This window comes from Pleurodeles waltl, chromosome 6, assembly GCF_031143425.1.
Source record: "Pleurodeles waltl isolate 20211129_DDA chromosome 6, aPleWal1.hap1.20221129, whole genome shotgun sequence".
Classification (NCBI taxonomy): Eukaryota; Metazoa; Chordata; class Amphibia; order Caudata; family Salamandridae; genus Pleurodeles; species Pleurodeles waltl.
Genome location: NC_090445.1, coordinates 1,228,903,163 through 1,228,924,353, shown reverse-complemented (window position 1 = coordinate 1,228,924,353; position 21,191 = coordinate 1,228,903,163). Strand labels below are relative to the sequence as shown.

Here is a 21,191-nt window from a genome sequence, read left to right as displayed (position 1 = left end):
AACAGATAATTTCTGTATCCCAGAAATCATGAACAAAGGAGGCCCTTTTGTGGGCGGACCCGTGGTCAGGGGGGACGTTGGGGTTGCCTTAGCAAAAACTCCTGACTTACAAGAACCTCCAAAGCCTAGCTATGCCGAAGACGAAACACAAGCAGTAGGTGGTCATCATCTGCATTATGCGAACAACTGGAAAAAACATATCAGAGACTAATGTGTTCTACATATGTGCAAACGGGCTTCAAGATTATAAACATAGAATATCAATTTAAGAACACTAATTTTCCAAAAGATCAAGAAAAGAGATGGCCTTTAAAGAAGGGTAAAGAGCTGCCTCAGAAGAAAGTCATAACCCAAATTCTTCAGAAAATAACTCCACTATATAGTCGGTTCTTTTTCCAAGGAAAAAAACTTTAAGATGATCAGACAGCTACAATGATTATCTATGCAACAGGATTTGGTCTCTTTAAATATAGCCAAAGACCGCTTGCTGTCTCCATGTCTGAGCATAACAGCTACCGGCTCCACTTTCAATTCCCAGGCCTCTCAACCCTGAACTGAATAGTCTCACTCACAGCTGGTACAAGCAAACCCGGATCTCCGGGAAAGAAGAGCACAGGAGAAGCAGCTGCTGTAAAAAGCTTGAGGTGTGCAATTCAGTTTTTAATCATTTCATTGAACCTTGAAACTCACTGAAATCGAACAGGCTTTAAGTTCAATATTATTATTTTGTTATGTCTTAACTGCCAAAGGAACAGTCAGCACACAGGAGGCAGGAATATCAGTATGTGCCAATATTTGTAAACATTATTTATAGAGAAAGGGGCGGGCGAAAAATAGACATAGAAAAACAATATCAAAGAGACAGTACAGAAAGAAGCTATCTCACAGGGGAGGCATCCCTGAAGCACGTAAGAACTGTGAGGAGGAAGTAGATATCAGAGCAAATTAAAAAGAGGGAAGCAGAGAGAAGGAAATAGACATGGACTGGGGTACATAGCAGAAGCTGCTCCAAAGTGAGTGGTACTGAACTGGAGGGAACCTGATAGAAAATAGAAGAAAGAAAAGGGAAAGTGGCCCAAAGTCAGCTGCCTCACAGTGACTCGTTGTGGACAAGCTGAGATGTGGGGCATAGAGTACCCAGATGAACTGTGAGCTGTATCTAGGGGGAAAAGGGGCCAAGTGGGTGACATGGGAAGAGGGTGAAGGTTAAAAAACAGGAGTCCTTTAGAGAGAAGTTGCAGAAAGGAGGTATATGAGAAAACTATAGGTCCATCTGCCAACTACCAGTACTGAGATTTTTTAAACAAATACCACGAAGAAGGAGCAAAGAGGAAAAAGGTAAGGGTTAAAGAGAGGAGAGGGTTGAAGGAGAAAGAGCCCAGGGAAATGGCGACAGTGTTACCAAAGGGTATAGTTGACAGGAAGGGAACTGTCTACAGAAGTGGGGTAGGTAAAGTGGGGTAGGTGAAGTGGGGATTGAGAAGAGTTTAACAGATGGGGGAAACGAAAGTTGAAGAATACTCAGCAAGCATTGCAACAGGCAAAAAGTTCGAAGTGACAGACAGGAAATTGCTTTACATGGGCATACGTAATTGACTGGTAGCTTATTTGCTTAAGAGTATACATTAGAAGATCTCTAGTGGCTAAATAAGAATGTTTTCAACAAGTTGCATGGAGAAATTCCAAACAAGGAGTCCAATGGATGTTAACTGGGTTGTCATGCTGGATGTCAGCATACCTAATATATATACTCTAAAAGGTTCTGTTAGGGGAGGGTATCACTGTTTAATGAGTGAGGACATGTCTGCGGTGTGGGGGATACCTGAGGCTGCAGAGGGTTGCGCACATGCTTCTACTCGGGACTATGCACACATTTATCACTATTCACGTGCCATGTGCTCATAATTTCCTATCCCCTGCTGCAGGGGGTAAAGGGCAGCAACAGAGATTGACAGGTGCTGGTGAGGGTTCATGCTGGGTGTAAGAAGAAACTTTATAGCATAATCATTTGAATTTCGGCACAAATGTTTCAAGAACAGCGGGTCGTAATGGTGGTATATTTCTAAGTAGAACTCGGAAGTGTGGCAACAAGCATTAACAGAAAGAAGGAGAAATTAAGATAAACGCGGTTCATATTTTGTTTCACAGGCACGTTGTTGGGTCGTTGCCTTCGTGGATTAGTCAGGGAGGGTGTTGGGGGTTTGCTAGGCGTGGATTAGCTGTTGGTGCCTTAGCAGATTTAAGAGATTGGAATGAAGCCAAGGGTGCTACATGAATGCCAGGGAGTGGGTTCTGCCAGTTAAGGACTGAGAGAATTTACAGTTGATGAGAGGGGTCAATGCACGTGCTGTACTTTTACAGCATTTTGTGTGGTACAGACAGAGTGTTGTTTTTTTTAGCAAACATGAGAGGATTGACGGTGAATGCTGAGAAGTGGGGAAATTGGTATTTGTAAAAGCTCACAGAAGAACAAGAATTGAACTGATATTTATCATTTAATGAGCAGAAGGGGGAGAATGGGCATGGTGATATATCCAACAGGGATAGGTGGACTTGTACAGGGTGATGGGGGAGGGTATGGTTATTTCATATATTAGTTTGACTAGATAGACATATTACTCTGTAAGGTCAACAAGCCCGAGGATGCAGAGAGCAAAATATAATTTGCCTCCGTGATAAAGTGATATTTTCGAAGTGAAGCCCCCAAGGCCATATCATCTAGCACATTTGTCTCCTCCTTTCTCATTAATGAATGTACTTCACTAGTTGTCCCGGTTATAATAAAAAATGTACTTGCTATCTAGCCCATGGTGTTGGGCAATGAATTAAATGAAATGGAAATCAGTAGTGTCATCCTAAGAGACAATGGCCCTCATTATGACATTGGCGGTAAAACCTACTTACTGCCATGCTGACTGCTGCCAACATACTGCCGCCACCGCGTATATCCCTTCACTATATTATGACACACACACACCAATCCGTCGTCACTATTCAGCCACACACACAAATCTGCCACACCAAAGGTCAGTGATAGACTGGTGGTATCCAAACCCACACCGTTACGCCAATAGAACAACGCCCACCACATTCTGACCCACGAATCACCACGGCAGACATTCAACGACTGTAAACCATTGGCTGTACATACCGCTGTGCTCAATATACACACACACATACAAAACAACACCACATTGGACAATTCAAACTACACACACCTAACACACATACACACACCACACCACTATAAAACACCCACCCACAAACCTTTACCATTACAAACCATTGGCACAAGACAGACACCATGACTACAGACAAAAAAAGGAGCAACACACTACCTACACCTATACCCACCCACGCACCCGACATCACACACCCCACATCACACACCCCAACACATCACCCTACACACCCTCACCTACACAACTCACACAACACCTATGGCACCACAAAGAAACCCCAGATTCTCAGAGGAAAAGCTAAGGGTCATGGTGGAGGAAATCATCCGGGTAGAGCCTCAGCTATTTGGAGCACAGGTGCAGCAGATATCCATTGGTAGGAAGATCGAGCTATGGCGGAAGATCGTGGACAGGGTCAATGCCGTGGGACATCACCCTAGAACAAGGGACAACATCAGGAAGAGGTGGAACGACCTACAGGGGAAGGTACGTTCCATTGCAGCAAGACATCAACTAGCTGTACAGAGGACTGGCGGTTGTCCCCCACCTCATCCCCCACAACTAACAACATGGGAGGAGCAAGTCTTGGCAATCATGCATCCTGAGGGCCTGGCCGAAGTAGCAGGAGGACTGAATTCTGGTCAACTCTATACTACTATCACCCCCCCATCCTGCATGCCAATACACATACCCCCACCCTAATCCTCACTCCCATCACTCCACCACCTCATACACCCCAACCATCACATCTCACTTATCCCAATTCCAAGCCCTGCATTCCATAACAATGCATGGACACCACTCACAGACCTGCATGGACACCCATCACTAAAGCATGCACACTAGAGAGAACTAATCATCCCACCATACACCAACATACACAAGTAAAAGATGCCAGGGCAAATACAAAAAAAGAGGACAACCCACAGATGCACAATATGTCACACACAGGCGACGATGTGCCAGCACTATCCAGTCCCCCCACAGAAGAGGTCCACAGTGATGACAGCAACTATGGTTGCCTGGATCTGGATAACCATCTGGTCCATCAGGGACCTCTGGACAGTCAGTTACCCAGGCCCAGTCACACACCACCACAGAGCCTCACCCATCTGGAAACACCACCACAGCACCCACCCAGCATACCCATACCTCTGTCCCCAGGACACGTCAATCAGCAGTGTGTCTACCACTACAGGAACCCCAGGGCACACCTCATACCAAAGACAATCAGGGACCTGGGGTCAGTGGCAGTGGGCACACAGTTCAGGGGACAGAGGCACAGGACAACAGGGAAACTGGGAGGAGTGCTGTGCACCAGGGGGAGGACAGGCCCAGGGAACTGACTCTACAGGAGGCACTTGCAGAGATCCTGAGAGCCTATCAACATTCCCAGGATACGCTGGGCCAGATCCTAGACAACGTGCATGAGAACAGGTGGCTGCAGGAGGGACAGTACCGGGGGATCAGGGAGGACTTGCAGGCCATCTACACCACCCTGGCCTCCATAGCAGGGCGGCTGGCAGACATGACCAACATTGTGAGGGAGGCAATCTCACAACAGTGGGCCCCTGCCACTAGCCAGACATCTGAACTGCCTACCACCTCCACTGCCGGACAGGAGGCCCTGCCACAGGACCAACAGGCCACCAGCACCCCTCCCTCTGAAGAAGGTGAACCACCCCGCATACGTTCCCTGCGATCCAGGCAGAAGCCAGAGACTATTGCCAAGACCCCCGCCAGGAAATGAGACTCTCCTGATTGTCACCCTTGTGTCCCACTCTGTCACCCTGTCCATCTTGAACTGCCATTGCTCCCCTTCCTATGTCCCCTTGGACAATGCACCTGTGGTACGAATAGACTGGACCAGTTGCAAAGAAATGGAGCACAGGTAGGACTTGCACAAGAAGGGGGATCCCAGTGGGGTGATGGATAGCAGATATCAGGTCAGGCTCCAGTTGGGCACACAGCTCCGTGATTGTGGCTCTGTGGAGTGGTGTGTGAAGACCTCGTGTAGGGGGGTGGATAGATGTCCCCTGGGCGGTGTGCAGTTTATGTGCTGGCCCCTGTGTGTGCAAATGGCGACGTGAAGGGGTATAGTGGGCCATAAGTGTAACAGACAGGGCTGTCTGACGGGTACCATTTCCTGTGTGTATTTCTCTGCAGCTCAGCACCCATCAAAAGAAGGGTATATGGCGTGCCATCGCCAAGGAGGTGTGGACACTGGGGGTCTACGGCAGGCGGAGCACCCACTGTCAGAAACGGTTGGAGGACCTGAGACGCTGGGCACAGAAGACAGTGGAGGCCCAGCTGGGGATGACCTCCCAGTGAGGAAGGGGTGCCTGTCGAACCCTGACCCCCCCTGATGGCCCGCATACTGGCAGTGGCCTATACGGAGCTGGATGGGCGCTTGAGGGCATCACAGCAGCCACAAGGGGGTGAGTACAGTGCCCATCATCACTTCTTACACATGGTAGGGGGTACCCGGGTGGGGGATGTTTGTCAGTGGGTGCCCCTAGGCCAGGCCTGACAGTGCAGAGTAGGTCCCATGGTGGGCAGGGTCCTGAAGTGATAATCCTACTACCCAGCTTGTAGGCATCCCCAACTGGTCAGGGCTGTGTGGGTCCAAGGTTTGCTGAATTTGGCGGTATGTGCCCCTCCTCATGCATTGGTGGCTAGCCTTATCACAGGTAGTGCATTGCGTAGTGCGCAGGGCTGTTCCCTGTGTGTGATGGTGGTGTGTACGCCAAGGATGAAGTTGGTGCAGCCGTTGACCAAGTGTATCCTTTGTCTCTTCCCCCCCCCTTTTTGTTTTGTCATCCTGTCTTTATGTGCTTTAGCATCATCTGTCGGAGGAGCAGAGGCACCGGCGACGGAGGGAGCTGCATCCCACAGGGCCCAGGAGGCAGAGTCCACTGACACTGAGGGCACCAGTGGGACTGAGGGCGAGGGTAGCACCATGGCGGAGACTGGAGGGGACAGTTTGGACACAGATACCTCCTCCGATGGAAGCTCCCTGGTGGTGGCGGACACTTCTGTGCTTACCCCATCTACGGCTACAGCTGCCACCCCGTGCCAGCACCGCCCTCCCAGCAGCCCCTCATCGAGTTGCCTGTGCCTGCTCACCCAGGAGGGTGGGCATCTCCTTTGCCCCAGGCACCTCAGGCCCTGCCCCAGTGAGCCCTGCTGCCCTGAGTGAGGAGGCTATTGACCTCCTTAGATCCATCTCTGTTGGGCAGTCAACCATTTTGAATGCCATCCAGGGGCTGGCAGCCCAAATGCAACAGACAAATGCATTTCTGGAGGGCATTCACATTGGCTTGATGGCCCAACAGAGATCAATCCAGGCTCTGGCCTCCTCTCTTATGGCAGACATTGTCCCTGTTTCTACCATCCCCCCTCCAACTTCCTTTTCCCTATCCCATTCCCCTCAACCCCAACCTATCCCAAGTACACAGGCAGACGAGCATGCACACAGGACAACACACAAGAGTGGCACAGGTAAACATAAGCACCCCACATCATCCCACAGGCACTCACACAAACACCATCCAGATCCAGACATACCAACATCCATTCCCTCCACTGTCCCCTCCTCCGCCTCCTCCACATCCCTCCCAGTTGCGTCTACACCCACACCTGCATGCACTACATCATCATCCACTACCAGCAGCACCACCACACCTAGCAGAAAACACACCTCACTTGCAGACACCAGTACAACAGCCATGCACAAGTCCCCTGAGTCCTTTCCCACTGTGTCTGTCACCCCCTCCCAAGGTACACAAATGCAAGAACTCAGACACCCAACAGCCGTCCACCTCACAACAGCATCCAGCCCATGCACCTGCATCCAAACACAGCAGACAGACACCTCCTAAAACAACTCCCTCTTCCTCCACTCCCAAACCTTCTCGGTTTTCCTGCCTCAGTGTCCCTGAGAAGCTGCCCCTCCCCCCGTCCTTCACGTCTGGCCAGGTACCAAAAACCCAGGCAAACACCTCAGCCACTCAGTTCACGGGACTGGTAGTCTCCACAACTACTCGTGGTGGGACCGGATCCAGGGCACCAGCCAGCCTCAAAGAAAGTGTGCCTGCCCTAGCTGCTGCCCGGAAGGGCAAGGAGCCTACCCAAGCTGCTGCACGGAAGGGCAAGGAGCCTGCCCCAGCTACTGCCTAGAAGGGCAAGGAACCTTTCCCTAGCTGCTGCCCGGAAGGGCAAGGAATCTGCCCCAGCTGCTGCCCAGAAGGGCAAGGAGCCTGCCCCAAGTGCTGCCAGGAAGGGCCAGGGGCCTGCGCCAGCAGGCAGGAAGGAGAAAGGGCCTGGTGCAGGGACTGAGACAAGCCCCCACCACCAACCATGGTTGTGCAGCCATCCGAGGCTGCAGGGGATGGGCTGGAGCTTCTCCCCACCACCAGCAGCAGCAGCACCACCACTAGCAGTGGGAAGCTGTCTGAGGCTGCAGGGGATGGGCTGGAGCTTCCTCCCACCAGAGGCTGCAGCAGCACCACTACTACCACTGAGCAGCCGTCACCGCTGTTGGACGGTATGTAGTCCTGCCTCCATGGACTGCTGTGCGACCTGCCCCCTGCAAGGCCAGTAGGTATGACACCCAGCTGTGAGACTGTGACCTTGCACTCCCCAGGATCAAGAGCACAGGGCACGATGCCCCCTCCAGAAACAGTGGGTAAGACACCCACCAATCCCAGCCTCCCCAGAATCAAGAGCGAAGGGCATGATGCCCCCTCCAGAACCAGTGGGTAAGTCACCCACCAACCCCAGCCTCCCCAGGATCAAGAGCACAGGGCATGTTGCCCCCTCCAGATACAGTGGGCAAGTCACCTACTTGAGAGACTGTGGCCTTGTACTCCCCAGGACCAAGCGCTGGGCATGTTGCCCCCTCCAGGGCATGTGGGCAAGTCATCCACTTGAGAGACTGTGGCCTTCCACTTCCCAGGATCAAGCACAGGACATGTTGCCCCCTCTAGAGCATGTGGGCAAGTCACCCACTTGAGAGACTGTGGCCTTGCACTCCCCAGGATCAAGCACAAGGCATGTTACCCCCTCCAGAGCATGTGGGCAAGTTACCCACTTGAGAGACTGTAGCCTTCCACTTCCCAGGACCAAGCACAGGACATATTGCCCCCTCCAGAACCAGTGGTTTTGTTCCATCTTCCGGCTGAGGTGCCCACCATTCCCGTCTCCCTGAGGTGCCTGCCTATTTTTCATCTGATGCCCCTGCAGTGTTCTCTCCGTGTTGGTGCAGGTGACAAGTGGGGCCTTGGACTTTGGCCTGTGGCCCTGTGGCCTACGCACAATGAGGGCTGGGCAGTGTCCCTTGAACTGTACATATGTATATACCATGAGATTGACTTTTCGTATTTCTACTGTGTTGTTATTATTACAATCACTTTATCACATTTCTGTAGTCCTTGCATTATTCCTCATGGGTACGGGGTAAATATGTTTTATTACTGCAGCTGATTGTGCGTATGGTGGGTGTTGCGTGTGTGTGTCACTCTCTTTTTCCTCCCACCCTCCTTTGTGTGCTAGGCAACTGTACTCATCGTGGTCATCTTCGCCGGCGTTGGTGTTCGTGGTGGAGCAGGACGTAGAATATCATAGGGAATATTTGAAGTTCAGGCTCCATGGCGGCGTGGTTCTTCCCTGTGTCTCCAATGGTGAATCCTTTCTCCTATGTGATGTGTTTCCGCCAGGCTTTTGATGTCGCTGGTACCGCCCCAGAAAAGGTGGAGCTTTCCTGTCTCATAATACAATGGGCAGAACATTGACTTCTGCCTGGCTGTTGGCAGCTACCTCCGTGGTGGCTGTTGTATCTGCCCTTTCGGTCGGTGTGGTGAAGTGGCTGTCTATCTGAGTTCTCACTGCCATGGTCATAATTTGGTGGTAGTTACCGCCAGCCTGTTGGCGGTATTACGGCCACTTTATCACCGACCGCCAGGGTTGTAATGAGGGCCAATCTCCTAGACCTGAGCTATCCAATACTTCATTTATGGTTTGTCCTGCATACATAATCCACACTGTGAACATGTTGTTTCAGAATTAATGATGGTTTTACAAAAGATATTGACTCCAATCCTTGTGTTACTCTAGAAATGTATACCAGGCACAGATCATCCTTCCCTTATATTGTCAGAGTTATTACAGGTTCTGACCAATAAATTAGGGGGAAATCCAATACGAGATTCAAGGAAGCTATAATTAAAATGGATAGAGTTTGCATCATTACAAACTCCGTAGCGATAACAACTACCCTTGTAACAAATGAGGTAGCTGCAATTGGGGAACCAAAGGGGAATTTACCACTACTAGTAAACGTCTGCAAAGGTGGGAAGTTTGCATCCAAGATGGCAATACAGGAAGATCTGAATGCAAGTGCCTCAATTTAGCCTGGTAAACCATCTCAAAGGCTTAGTAGGGAAATAAAAAGATGCATGGAATGGAAAGGGGCTAAAAGGTGCAAGGGCATTGGCGAGGCACGCCTTTCACTTAAGCAATTATTTAAAGAACAGGAAGGAAATGTTACAGCGATAGATGCTTTGGGCATGTCCCATATACATTTTCCAATTCTAACAACTATTGCTCTCTCTGATACACATCCCATATTTTCTTGTAAGAAAATACTGCTTCAGATGAGTTACTAATAATAATAACGCTAACAAGAGGAGAAAGTGAAAGCAAAGACAATTTACAAAGGAGAGGGTGCTGAAGGTAAAATTTGACCGTATACAGAAAGAGTTGGCCAACATAAATCCAGAGATCGTTGTCACAGACCAAATCTCAGCACATGAACAGCAACCACACTCTGAAGGAATGATGTTAGGTCTGATCCCTTCTACGTTTTTTACTTCTCTTATTCCTTCTGTTCTCTTCCCACCCTCTTCTTCTTTGTCCTCTGGGCCTTCACCTGTTATATTAATTCCACTTGTTGAGCCAATCCAAGTGACTATGCAACATGAACAAACAAACCATAAACAAGGCTTGGGAAATCCTTGTCTATCTCATGACTGTCTAGAGAAAGGCCTGAAAAGAAGAGTCTTTTTGGATTTTATTGAGATATTTTCTGATGTTTCCTCTAGTCTACCACTAAATAGATAAAATGTACTAGATCTCTTTTATTTTATGTCACCGTAACAATTACTTACTTCTAATGAGAAGGTTTTCATGGATTCTTTGATCTATGATCATAAATATGACATCCTTTTTGCCAATGTGGAACATTGAACTTCTCATGTTCCTAAAATGATCATGAATAATGATGAGTGTTTGAAGATATTAGGGATCAATGTTGTACCATTCTACCTGGTCGTTAATGATAAATATAGTGTATCTCACCCAACAGCTCACCAATATTTATTGCAAAGATATATACATGATTAAATCCTGTTAGTAGTTATCACAAAAAGAGGGTGACAGGTTGATTTATGATAGGTCTAGTAAGAGGGAAATCAACAGGAAAAAAACATAATGATTCACTGGAAAACTCCTGTGCTTGTGTACCAGCAGATAAAGTATCTAGAACAATAACCCCCTGTGGAAAGTAGAGAGGGTATATACAATTACAGTACCAAGCCATAACACAGTATCTATAGCCAGTAGAAAGATGCTAGCAGGGGGTGTAAGTGAAATTGTCTGGGACTCTTTCTTAGGAATATTCATGGCTTATACACCAAGAAGGAGGAACCAGAATGGCATTTGTATATTAGGCAGAAGATATTTGCTGTTTTCAGGAGACATGGGCCACTGCAGAAATTACTATGAATGGTTATGCCACTTACGGCACCCAAGCTACTAAACTGAAAATTTGATGCCCTTCTGGTGTGCTGCTGGTATGGGTCTCTACAAAAATCATGGACTGTTTACTGTTTTGTACATGCCTATTAACATATTACATGTCAGTTTAGGAGAGGATTGTCCTTTGGCGGGAGTCATACACATACTGAATGCATACAGACACAGGGTAGGAAAGAGAGAGAAAAGTCCATTTTAGCTTCCCCTGAGGAACTGGACTTAATGGATAGATCGATTGTAGTGAAATAGTACAAAATAGGATTATAGTTTGTGGAAACTTTAATACTCACGGGTAATGACAACCAAGGGAGTACAATTAAGGAACAAAATCTTTCATGGGGAATGCCAGAAGGGCTTTTTATGTGTGGTAAAGTGAATAAGGCCATGGGGATTTGTTTCAGATCTCTGATGCTGACTTGTGGGAAAATACACCTTAGTGGCTGCACACCAACTGATGTCTTAGAAAATATGACATAAAGAGAAGTGATCATCTCTCATTGACTTAATTGTAATAAAGTCAATAAGAGATATTTAAGCTTTGACACCATTTTGGTACATACAGGCGATACCCTTTCTTATAATGAACACAATGCTCTAATTGCCCTTTTTATTGTGGGGAAAAATTAAAATGTGAGACTTATGATGAATGCAACAAACAGCTGTTCTTCATTATGCCAGTATGGCAACAGAAGGGCTCAGAAATATAATTGCTGTGCCCCAGCTATGATGAAGAAAATTTTGCCTAGTATAAAAGAATTGTTATTAGCACCAGAAGAGATGAGTATTGACCCTATGTAAGCATATTATTATCAAGCTATCTTCTTTTTTGACCACTATTGCAAGAACAAATCATGTGAGTTATGGGTTTTATGTTGGTAAATGGTATGATGAAGAATGTTGGACTATCAAGTGGGAACCTTTGCTTCTTTCTCAGTGAGATGGCATAAGAAAACTGATTCTGAGATATTTTCATTACATTAAGGTTAAACGACAAAGATTTGGGTAAACATAAGAGAAGCTGTCACTGAAAAAACTCCAGAGGATTTTGGTCCCTTATTAGTCCTACCCACCCGCCCATAGGGTCCTTTCTAATTTATGCTATTGCTAATTACTTACCTGTGTATTTTTGTTGTGTTCCTACTTCCAGAGGGAAGTAAATTCATGGTAGTCTAGTTTGATGTGCCTATAATAAAGTACCTTTATTTGTGCAACACTCTGTGATTCCTTTCATGTGTGAAAAGTGACTGTGTGACTACTGTGGTATTGCAAGTGCTTCACATGCCTTCTAGATAAGTCTTGGCTGCTCACTAATAGGGGTTTGCTAGGACCCTGCATAAGGTGTAACACCATAGGTGTCCACCACACACTGGGCCAGCTTCCTACATTGGTGGTGCGGCGGTGGGATAAGACACTTGCAATTGCTTTACCACTTTGTCACCAGTGACTTTCCACAGGAAAGGTCACTACAAGCCTTGGGGACACATTACACTGTAGTGGTAGGGATTTCTAGACTTTTAGTTTAGGTAAGTTGAGGATCTAGAAAGCCCTCCCTCTAAACCTTTAGGAAGTCTAGAAAATTAGACTAGGTAGGTGCACTCCCACTACTCTAGGTAACATGTCTTCAGTAGAGGAAACAACCCAGGCCTCAGAATGTAAATATGAGGGCCTCACCTTTCGGGAACACGGGGAAATATGTGCCTCTAGGAAGTTGAAGACAGGGAGAAATCCCCAAAAAACTCTACTTCTGTGATTGCTGATCCAATCTGACCTCCAAAACTCAGAGAGTCAGGTAAAGCAGGAAGTAGAGGCTGACCCTCCAGTGTTAGGCAAGATAGATGTAGATCCTACTGAGGAGGGTCAGAGAGATTCTGGCGCACATCATTGGCCACTTGGGAGCACTCATGGTACTGAAAAGGGGGAGACACAAGTAGGCCCATTTTTGCTCCTAGTGGGTTGGTACAAAGGGTCCCCAGGACCACCCAGTTTCAGCAGCTTCTAATGAGACTGACCACTCTAGATCAAGGGGCGAGTCCCTAGACAGGGAATTCAGTAGACTGAGACTAACAAAGGGGAACCTGCGGCTGCAGGCAGCAGCAACAGTTAACCCTAGATAGGGAGGCCTTAGAGGTGGAGACGGAGAGACAGAATTTGGGGATGACACTCCATGTTGGCAGCAACAAAAGATACTGAGAGACCAGTGTCAGAAAGGACTCCTATGACTATAGGAATCTTAGCAAAATAGTCCCACCTTACAAGGCTGGAGATAACATCCACAAGTGGATCACTGCTATGGGGAGGGCCTGTAGAGTATAGAAGGGCCCTCCAAGACAACGGGCAGCCATTGTGTGGCTTTCCTTTGCTGATCAGGGGAGGGACAAACTCCTAACTGTCAGGCAGGAAGATGCATACACTTATCAGGTACTCAAGGATGCTCTTATTGATGGGCTTGGGATGACCACAGAAGAATACAGGATCAGGTTTAGGGAGACACAGAAGGAGTCCTCTCAAGACTCTGTAGATTTTGTGGACAGCTCTGTCAAGGCTCTGGAAGTTTAGTTGCACAGCAGTAATGTGCATGACTATCAAGGCTTGTATAATCTTATTATGAGGGAGCACATTCTTAACAATTGCTATTCTGACAAACTGCATCAGTATCTGGTGGACTCAGATCTGACTTCCCCATCAATTGGGAAAGATGGCAAACAAGAGGGTTCACACCAGAGTGGGTAAGAGAACTCACACTGGCAGTGACCAGAAGAAGAAAGAGTCTTCAGGAGAAAGGTGGGGACAAATCCCAAAATAAAAAGGAGTCTTCATCAGGCCCACAAAACTCTTCTAGGGGTGGGACTAAATCCTCCTCTTCCTCCCTCCTTCATTAAATCAAGACGTTTTCTTTGGTGTGTCAATTCCTTGTGACATGGATTCGCCGTATTTATAGAATGTCGCACCATGTCGTAAGGCCCTAAGCTGCATCAAAAATGTTTGTGCATCAAAAAGGAAAAAAGACATAACTGGCCTTTACGTAAAGCAAAGTTGATTTGTGTGTCTAAAGCACTTGGAAGTGCCACAAATCAGCATTTCAACACATAGGAGTGCGTCGGATCACTGGATGCAGCAGAAAAACAACACATTTAAAAAATCTGAACAGCAAACCAGAACATGGGAGACAGCAGGACAGGGGAGGAGGAAGAGGAAGAACAGTGAGGATGAGAATCAAATATTAACAGCTGAGGAGAAAAAAAATGAACACCTTCTCTTTGTCACTCTCAAATTGCCATTAGGGAAAAAAGGAACCCATGTGGCAGTCCACAGTGAATAAGATGAACAGTAGGCCAAGCAAAAAGGAGTGTGTTGGAGCTGCTAAAAAAGGTGACACGACTATAGGCGCAGGATCAAGGAGAAACTGGCCAACAATGTGAGTGCAGCCAGGTGGACCAGAGGACCAGGGGGAGTTGGGCCCATTAGAGGAGCAGATGCCATCACTCATCCCAACTGAGTTGGTGTCAGGAGATGCCGGACAGAACTGTGCTGTGTTTGAGGACCAGAATGATCTACAGGGTAAGGGTCATCAAGCAACAATACGGTTAAACATGTGATGCAATGTAGTGTAGCAGCACACCTTGCTTCGCTGCACTGTGCTGTGTGCAAGAGAAAGAGCAGGAATGTCTAACATGTCAACACATACATCACATAAATGTTAGTTATTTTCCCAGCAACAATTTGTCCAGTTCAGCTCAGCCAAGTTGCTCATGTCCATGCGTGATGTGCTGCGACCGGTCCAGGATCACCTTTGAAAACTGCAACTTGTGGGTTAATGTTTAGCATTAGTGACCAGGACTACAAGTTCCAGAATACAAAGCAAAAACATTGGACTGAAGCAACACATCATGCAAGGACATGAGAATCATGTCCAACCTTACTGTGACAATACAGGCCCCCTTGTACCATAAGGCAAATGTGTTTGTCTTTGGGCTATACACTCAAAAGTGGAGTGTGAAGTGATGGAGTGGAATAGGGTTGCCAGAGGATCAGCTTTTCACCTGAGAGGGGATCCAGTGGTTGAGCATGGAGAGTATCTCCAAGTAGGATCATGTGACGACCCATGTGCACAGTCACTAGCAGGAAACCACATTGTACGCTGCTGTCCTGATGTGCTGGGTCAGATCTCACAGGTTTTTTCTGCTTTGTTAGAGACCTCACTACCTTCTGTCTTGTACAAATGAATATTAGGGGTGGGTTGAATGTAAGTGATGCACACCAGATGTCCATGAGTGCTCATTGGAAGCATAGATGATGTGTGAGCTTGGTGTGTCTCTGGCAGTGTAGTGCCCTGTAGGTGTGGCTGAGCACATTGAACTGGCAGTATTATGAATAGGGAGCCATTGGATCTCAAGGAGGAGAGGGGTGATGTTTGTGCTTCAAGGTAGCCTTAGTGAGAGACATGCAATGCTTCTTTTTGATAGTGTTGCAACTGTTTATTGGATGTGAAGAGATGGTGAAGAAAAGGCATTAGTGCACTGCTCTTGACATGTGATGTGGCCCCAGCAGAAGGTGTTTGGCCCAAATGATGAATGACAGAGGAGTCTGGAATAGGTACAAGTGAGCATGGATGAGTAAAAAGACCTGTGATATTCTGCAGAGGGCCAACCTGAATAATGACAAAGTGGGGTGAGCTTCAGTGGTTGCATTTTTTAAAGTGTGACAGTGCTTATCCCCTTCAGAGATGGTTCACAGTGCCTATTGGTCTCAACTCTGGAGATTACTGTGTGTGCTAGGAAATCACTGGAGTACACATAAATAAGTAAACCATGGTAAGTGCATACCCTTACCCATTCCTGCAGTGTAGCAAGGCTGTTTGTTGTGTAGAGTTGTGTGGATGTGTGTCTGGTATTAGCCCTTGGCCAAATGAATACACAATTTGAATGCAATACAGCACTGGAAGCCAGATTGGTGTGGCACACTGTGTGATGAACCAAATATAATACATGACCAAACTAACATTACTTTGTCAGGAGCTGTGGGCAAAGTAATGGCTAGAGGGAATGCTGGTACCCTGGTAGCATGGTGTAATGTTTTCAGTAGAAGTGTCAATAAAAGAATTCTACCTCAATATAGCCATGGTATGATAATAAGTCTAGCAACATGCTAAATGGAGCTCTTACACGCACTCACACTTTCAGCCATGATAGGCCAGCAAGCTGTGTAATGTCCTTGCAATGTGTGCTATGACATGAAAGTAGCCCCTTGTCATACAGGGGTTGTGTGAAAAATGTACACATATTGCCATCTGGAAAGTAAAAATAGTGTACAATGTACTCTTATTAACACATGTTCAAAACATCTATGTTTAATATAAAGTGAATGATAAGTCTATCACCAAAATTCCTATTGCAGATGGATAAACAACACCTCCTATCCATCAGCCTGCCCTGGATGACCAACCTGTTGGTGATAACATGCTGCTCCCCATGGACAACGACACCTTCTAGCAACTCCTGGATTCCATAGAATCCCCTTATCCCAACATTACAAGGGATGCCAGTTTTGCATCGTCTCCAGAGGAAATGCCACCCACAGAAAATGCCCCATCTGCCAGTTCAAGTCTAGCTGTGAAATCCAAGGATCCCAAGCTGGCCTTCTATGGCGAGTACTGGGAGTCCCCAGAAGGAATCCATAAGTGCCTCAGTCCCAATAAAGATACATTGGAGGCAATAAAAGGCACCTACACTTGCCTCCATAGTCTGGGTGAGTCCCTAGCTGACATTGCTGGTTTTATGAGGCAGAGGCAAGAACAACAGGCCTCAACATATTTCACTAGTGAGGTTGCCACCAAGCTGGGGCCATCATTAATATCATGGCATCTATGAAGCACAAGTTGGACTTCTACATAGCAACAACGGGTGCACTCCATATAAACGCTGTCGCTGCGGAGAAACCATCATACGCTTGTCAGTGCTGTGCTACCTTCCTTGCAGGCACATACAAATGCTGCCAAGGACAGGGGAGAAACACCTCCGATCTTTGATGTGTTTGTCCCAAATGACTCACACTCAAACACCACCAACTGCAGGTGAGGCACAACACCCATTTGAGTAAGAAGATGTGGATTTCTCCAATTCCCGTCAGAAGAACACTGCCAGGTAACAATTGTCTGTGCTCCCTGAACAGTTGCCCAGTGGTCCTGTGTCTATCATCATGACATTTCTTTTATTACCCACAACTGTGACTTTTTGTTTGTGAACCTGTTAATCTTTTCCACTTGTGGACTGGTGAAGTGGCTTACCTTTTTTAATGGCAATTTGTATATCCTAATTGAAATTTGCATTACCTCTACATGTTGCATGACTTGTCTCCCAAATAGACTCTGTCTGGACATCATTTGCTCGCTATCAATTTTAGTGCTATTGCATGAAACAACGTAGAAATGCTCATGCTGACCAACCTACACTTGTAAATAAATTCACTCCTATAAACCTGATTGTTGCATGTCTGATCCAGAAAGGACTACTTATACTATGGTTTGTGTGTACGTACTAAACCAACTTCTTAATTTCTTGAGATTGAGAAAAAGTAACAATCACCTGCTATTGTTGTATATACCGAAACATCATGTTGAACATTGTAGTGTGACATTAAGCATTTACTGGACTGGCATAGTGAAAAGGCCTTACTAAACACACAAATTCCTACCTGTACAAAATGGGGTCTGTGAGACATGTGAGCCGATAGCACTGTCTCACTCATCCAAATATTTCCAGCCCAGTTAACATGACAATGTGATCAAGTACATATGATAACCTCAATTCTTACACTGAACAGACCCTAAAGAACTTAAATTATGCTTGGACTGATAATGTGCAGATACTTATGGCAAGACTCCTGCATTAAACCTATGCTGCACAAGGATATGCAAGGTCATTCCTACAGCTTGGATTTCAGTATGCATGAGATGCAACTAACTATTTTTGCGGTCCATTTTCAAGTTGGAAGGTCTACTAGGAAATGTATGGTAAATGTGTTCCTCTGCCCCTCAGAGGCTTCATATTTATTGAGTGTAAGTGTAACCACACGACATCAATTATACAATATACACTCATATTACTTATTAGGAGTCAGAGCACAGACCCGGGAACAAAGCAACACCTCCTCAGGGTAAGAGGAAATGGGAGACGTATAGTTTTGAAACTGTGCAAGTAGTTGCATTAAGGTACATGCAAACAGTGCCACACTTAATAACTACTCAGTGCCAAGGATTATTGAGATTCTCCAGGCAGATAATGGCCACATTCATTATTTATAAGCAGCTAAACCACAGTGACCTACTTGCACAATGGTATAAGGAAGTGTGTGTTAGTGGCAGGCACCAGTGTGTGTCCCAGCACAGCCAGGAATCTGAATCTGTAATCTGTTGTGACTACATCATCCAAATTATGCATGCTGTATGTCTTTCACACACAGAGCTACAGTGAATGACTATCTGTGTTGGGCTCTATGTCAAATCACACTAAGACGACCACTTACAATGCAGTAAGAATGTGAAGTAGGTGTTAAGTGACTAAAATGTGAGATACACTAACTGTTGACCATACGCCTCTCACAAAACAACATACACCTTTAAAGACTGCAGAGCATGAGCTATATTGTGTACTCACCTCAACATACTCAATGTTAGAAATTCACAATGATGCAATGAAAACAATGTTGTGAACGTTTTACTAATGACATCTATTTAAACAAACTACTACTACCTATCCTACACTAACTAACCTAAACACCACCTTATATTATCTAAACTTACCCTAAACTATTTCCATTTATCTATGCTAAGCTAACTAAGCTTAGCACTACCTTACACTAACTTAACTTATCCTTATATATATTAATCACTAACCACAAATAACATGCTAAACATCATTACATCACCCACAACCACGTGGACAATTTTTTAGCACAAAGCGCCACTCACATGTGAAGTTCGACGACTTCCCTATTCTTACTCTGCGGACACGCACACTCCTACTAAACTTCAACTGGAGTACGCAGACTCCCTACTTCCCACACATACGTCACAATTGACCTGCGATTTGCATAACCCTTTGCAAGCGCAACCTATCACTTTCAGACTATCACTAAAACACCGAGAACATACCCAACTCTACTTGCAGTATTCAGGATCTGGGAAAGTCATTTCTGGGCTTAAGGGGACATCATCTTTGCTATAATTGCCATGTCAGAAAACAAAATCCAAATCTAAAAAATGAATAACTAACCCGAACTCAAACTACCATCATAACCATTGGTCACCACATAACTAGTTCTCCAAGGAAACTAACCATCAACCTGCTACCAAAAACTGCTAGTGCGCCCGGTCCTTAATAAGTAAACTTATAAGGTGACACGTATAGGTCGATTAACCTTTTGATTCACATGGAGTATCCTAGCTACGGTGTAACCAATGTTCATCAATAATCAATACACAAATCAATAACCAGTAAGCAAAAACATTATTCAGCAGTTAATAACATCGCACCATGACATTCAGTCATGAATAAATCCAACTCAATATACGTTTCATCAATTATATTTCCCTATTAGTTACAATACTAAGGGGGTCATTCTGACCGCGGCGGACGGCGGTCGCCGCCCGCCAAGCGGTTCCCGCCGAAAGACCGCGGCGGTCATTCTGGCTTTCCCACTGGGCCGGCGGGCGACCGCCGAAAGTCCGCCCGCCAGCCCAGCGGGAAACACCCTTCCCACGAGGACGCCGGCTCAGAATGGAGCCGGCGGAGTGGGAAGGTGCGACGGGTGCAGTTGCACCCGTCGCGAATTTCTGTGCCTGCAAAGCAGACACTGAAATTCTTCGTGGGGCACTCTTACGGGGGCCCCTGCAGTGCCCATGCCATTGGCATGGGCACTGCAGGGGCCCCCAGGGGCCCCGCGGCACCCCCTACCGCCATCCTGTTCCTGGCGGGAGAACCGCCAGGAACCGGATGGCGGTAGGGGGTGTCAGAATCCCCATGGAGGATTCTCAAGGGCAGCGGGAAGTCGGCGGTACACCGCGAGTTTCCGTTTCTGGCCGCGGCTGAACCGCCGCGGTCAGAATGCCCAGCGGTGCACCGCCAGCCTGTTGGCGGTGCTACCGCCGACCTCCGCCATGGCGGTAATTACCGCCAGGGTCAGAATGACCCCCTAAGTAATGGAATTAATTCAAAATGTATTCAAAGCAAATCAAGATTAATTAATTAGTGACCACCAATAACATAATCTAATCAGAACTTGAAACAAAATACATTCTAACACTTTAGCATAAGCCAACATATGAATCAAAGGCGAATACGTCAACATGAGTAGCAGAGTTCAGCAAATCAGTCCGTCAATCATTTGTCACTATAGTTGTCAATGTCTAGAATAGGAACTATACCTAACCCAGATTAGCATTATCATGTGGGACTTCATGTGAAAGCAATTTTGAACACGAATTTGGAAAAACATCTAGCTAAAAGGAAAACTATTAGACAGCGCAGTTGGTACCTAGAAAGAAAAGGCACAAAAGGTAATTCAGTCACATTGTCATAGCTAGCTATCTCCGATATGGATCAGCAACAAAGTCAGTCTTCGTCTTCCGGTCATCAATCGATCAGCATCTCATCAGGCTCTCAAGAGCATGAGCCCAATGTCAGAATCTCAAATCTCATCGATCTCATAGTCACTCTCTCTCTGGACATCCGCCTAACACCTCTGAACTCTCCCCCTTTGTCATGTCATGATATCAAAGTCACCCAGACTATCCCCCAATTCACTCTGAATGCTTTACACAGTCCTTGATGCACATTTTGAATCCCTCATCTCCTGTCCGTTGATTCATGCATAGGATTTTAGCTGAGCAGATTTTACTAAACAACAAGCGGTTCATGGTCAGTTCAGCACATCAGCATTTCTACACTGAGCGTTAATATTCAGCTTCTGCACGAGGCCTAGCAAAACTAGCCCACTACTTCGGCTAAGTTAAGCTCTACAATATAATGCAAAACATACGTTATATATTTCAATATGACATATTACTACATTATTTCAATACTTTTTTTATATTTCATACATGTTATTAATTTTTCTTAGTACATTTGTGAATCTTGGTGATCGCTCTCCGAGGGCACATTTTCAAACGTGCACATTATTTCTCTACATTAATCAATTTCTACA

At 46.3% G+C, this 21,191-nt stretch overlaps 1 long non-coding RNA gene across 1 annotated transcript in view; it reads left to right on the top strand.

The window, feature by feature from the left end:
• LOC138302119 (uncharacterized) overlaps positions 1–21,191 on the top strand; it is a 418,185-nt gene that overhangs the window by 347,072 nt on the left and 49,922 nt on the right. Inside the window, exon 2 of the long non-coding RNA XR_011205287.1 lies at positions 16,386–17,131. This is a non-coding gene — a long non-coding RNA (uncharacterized lncRNA). The remainder of the gene's footprint in view (positions 1–16,385; positions 17,132–21,191) is intronic.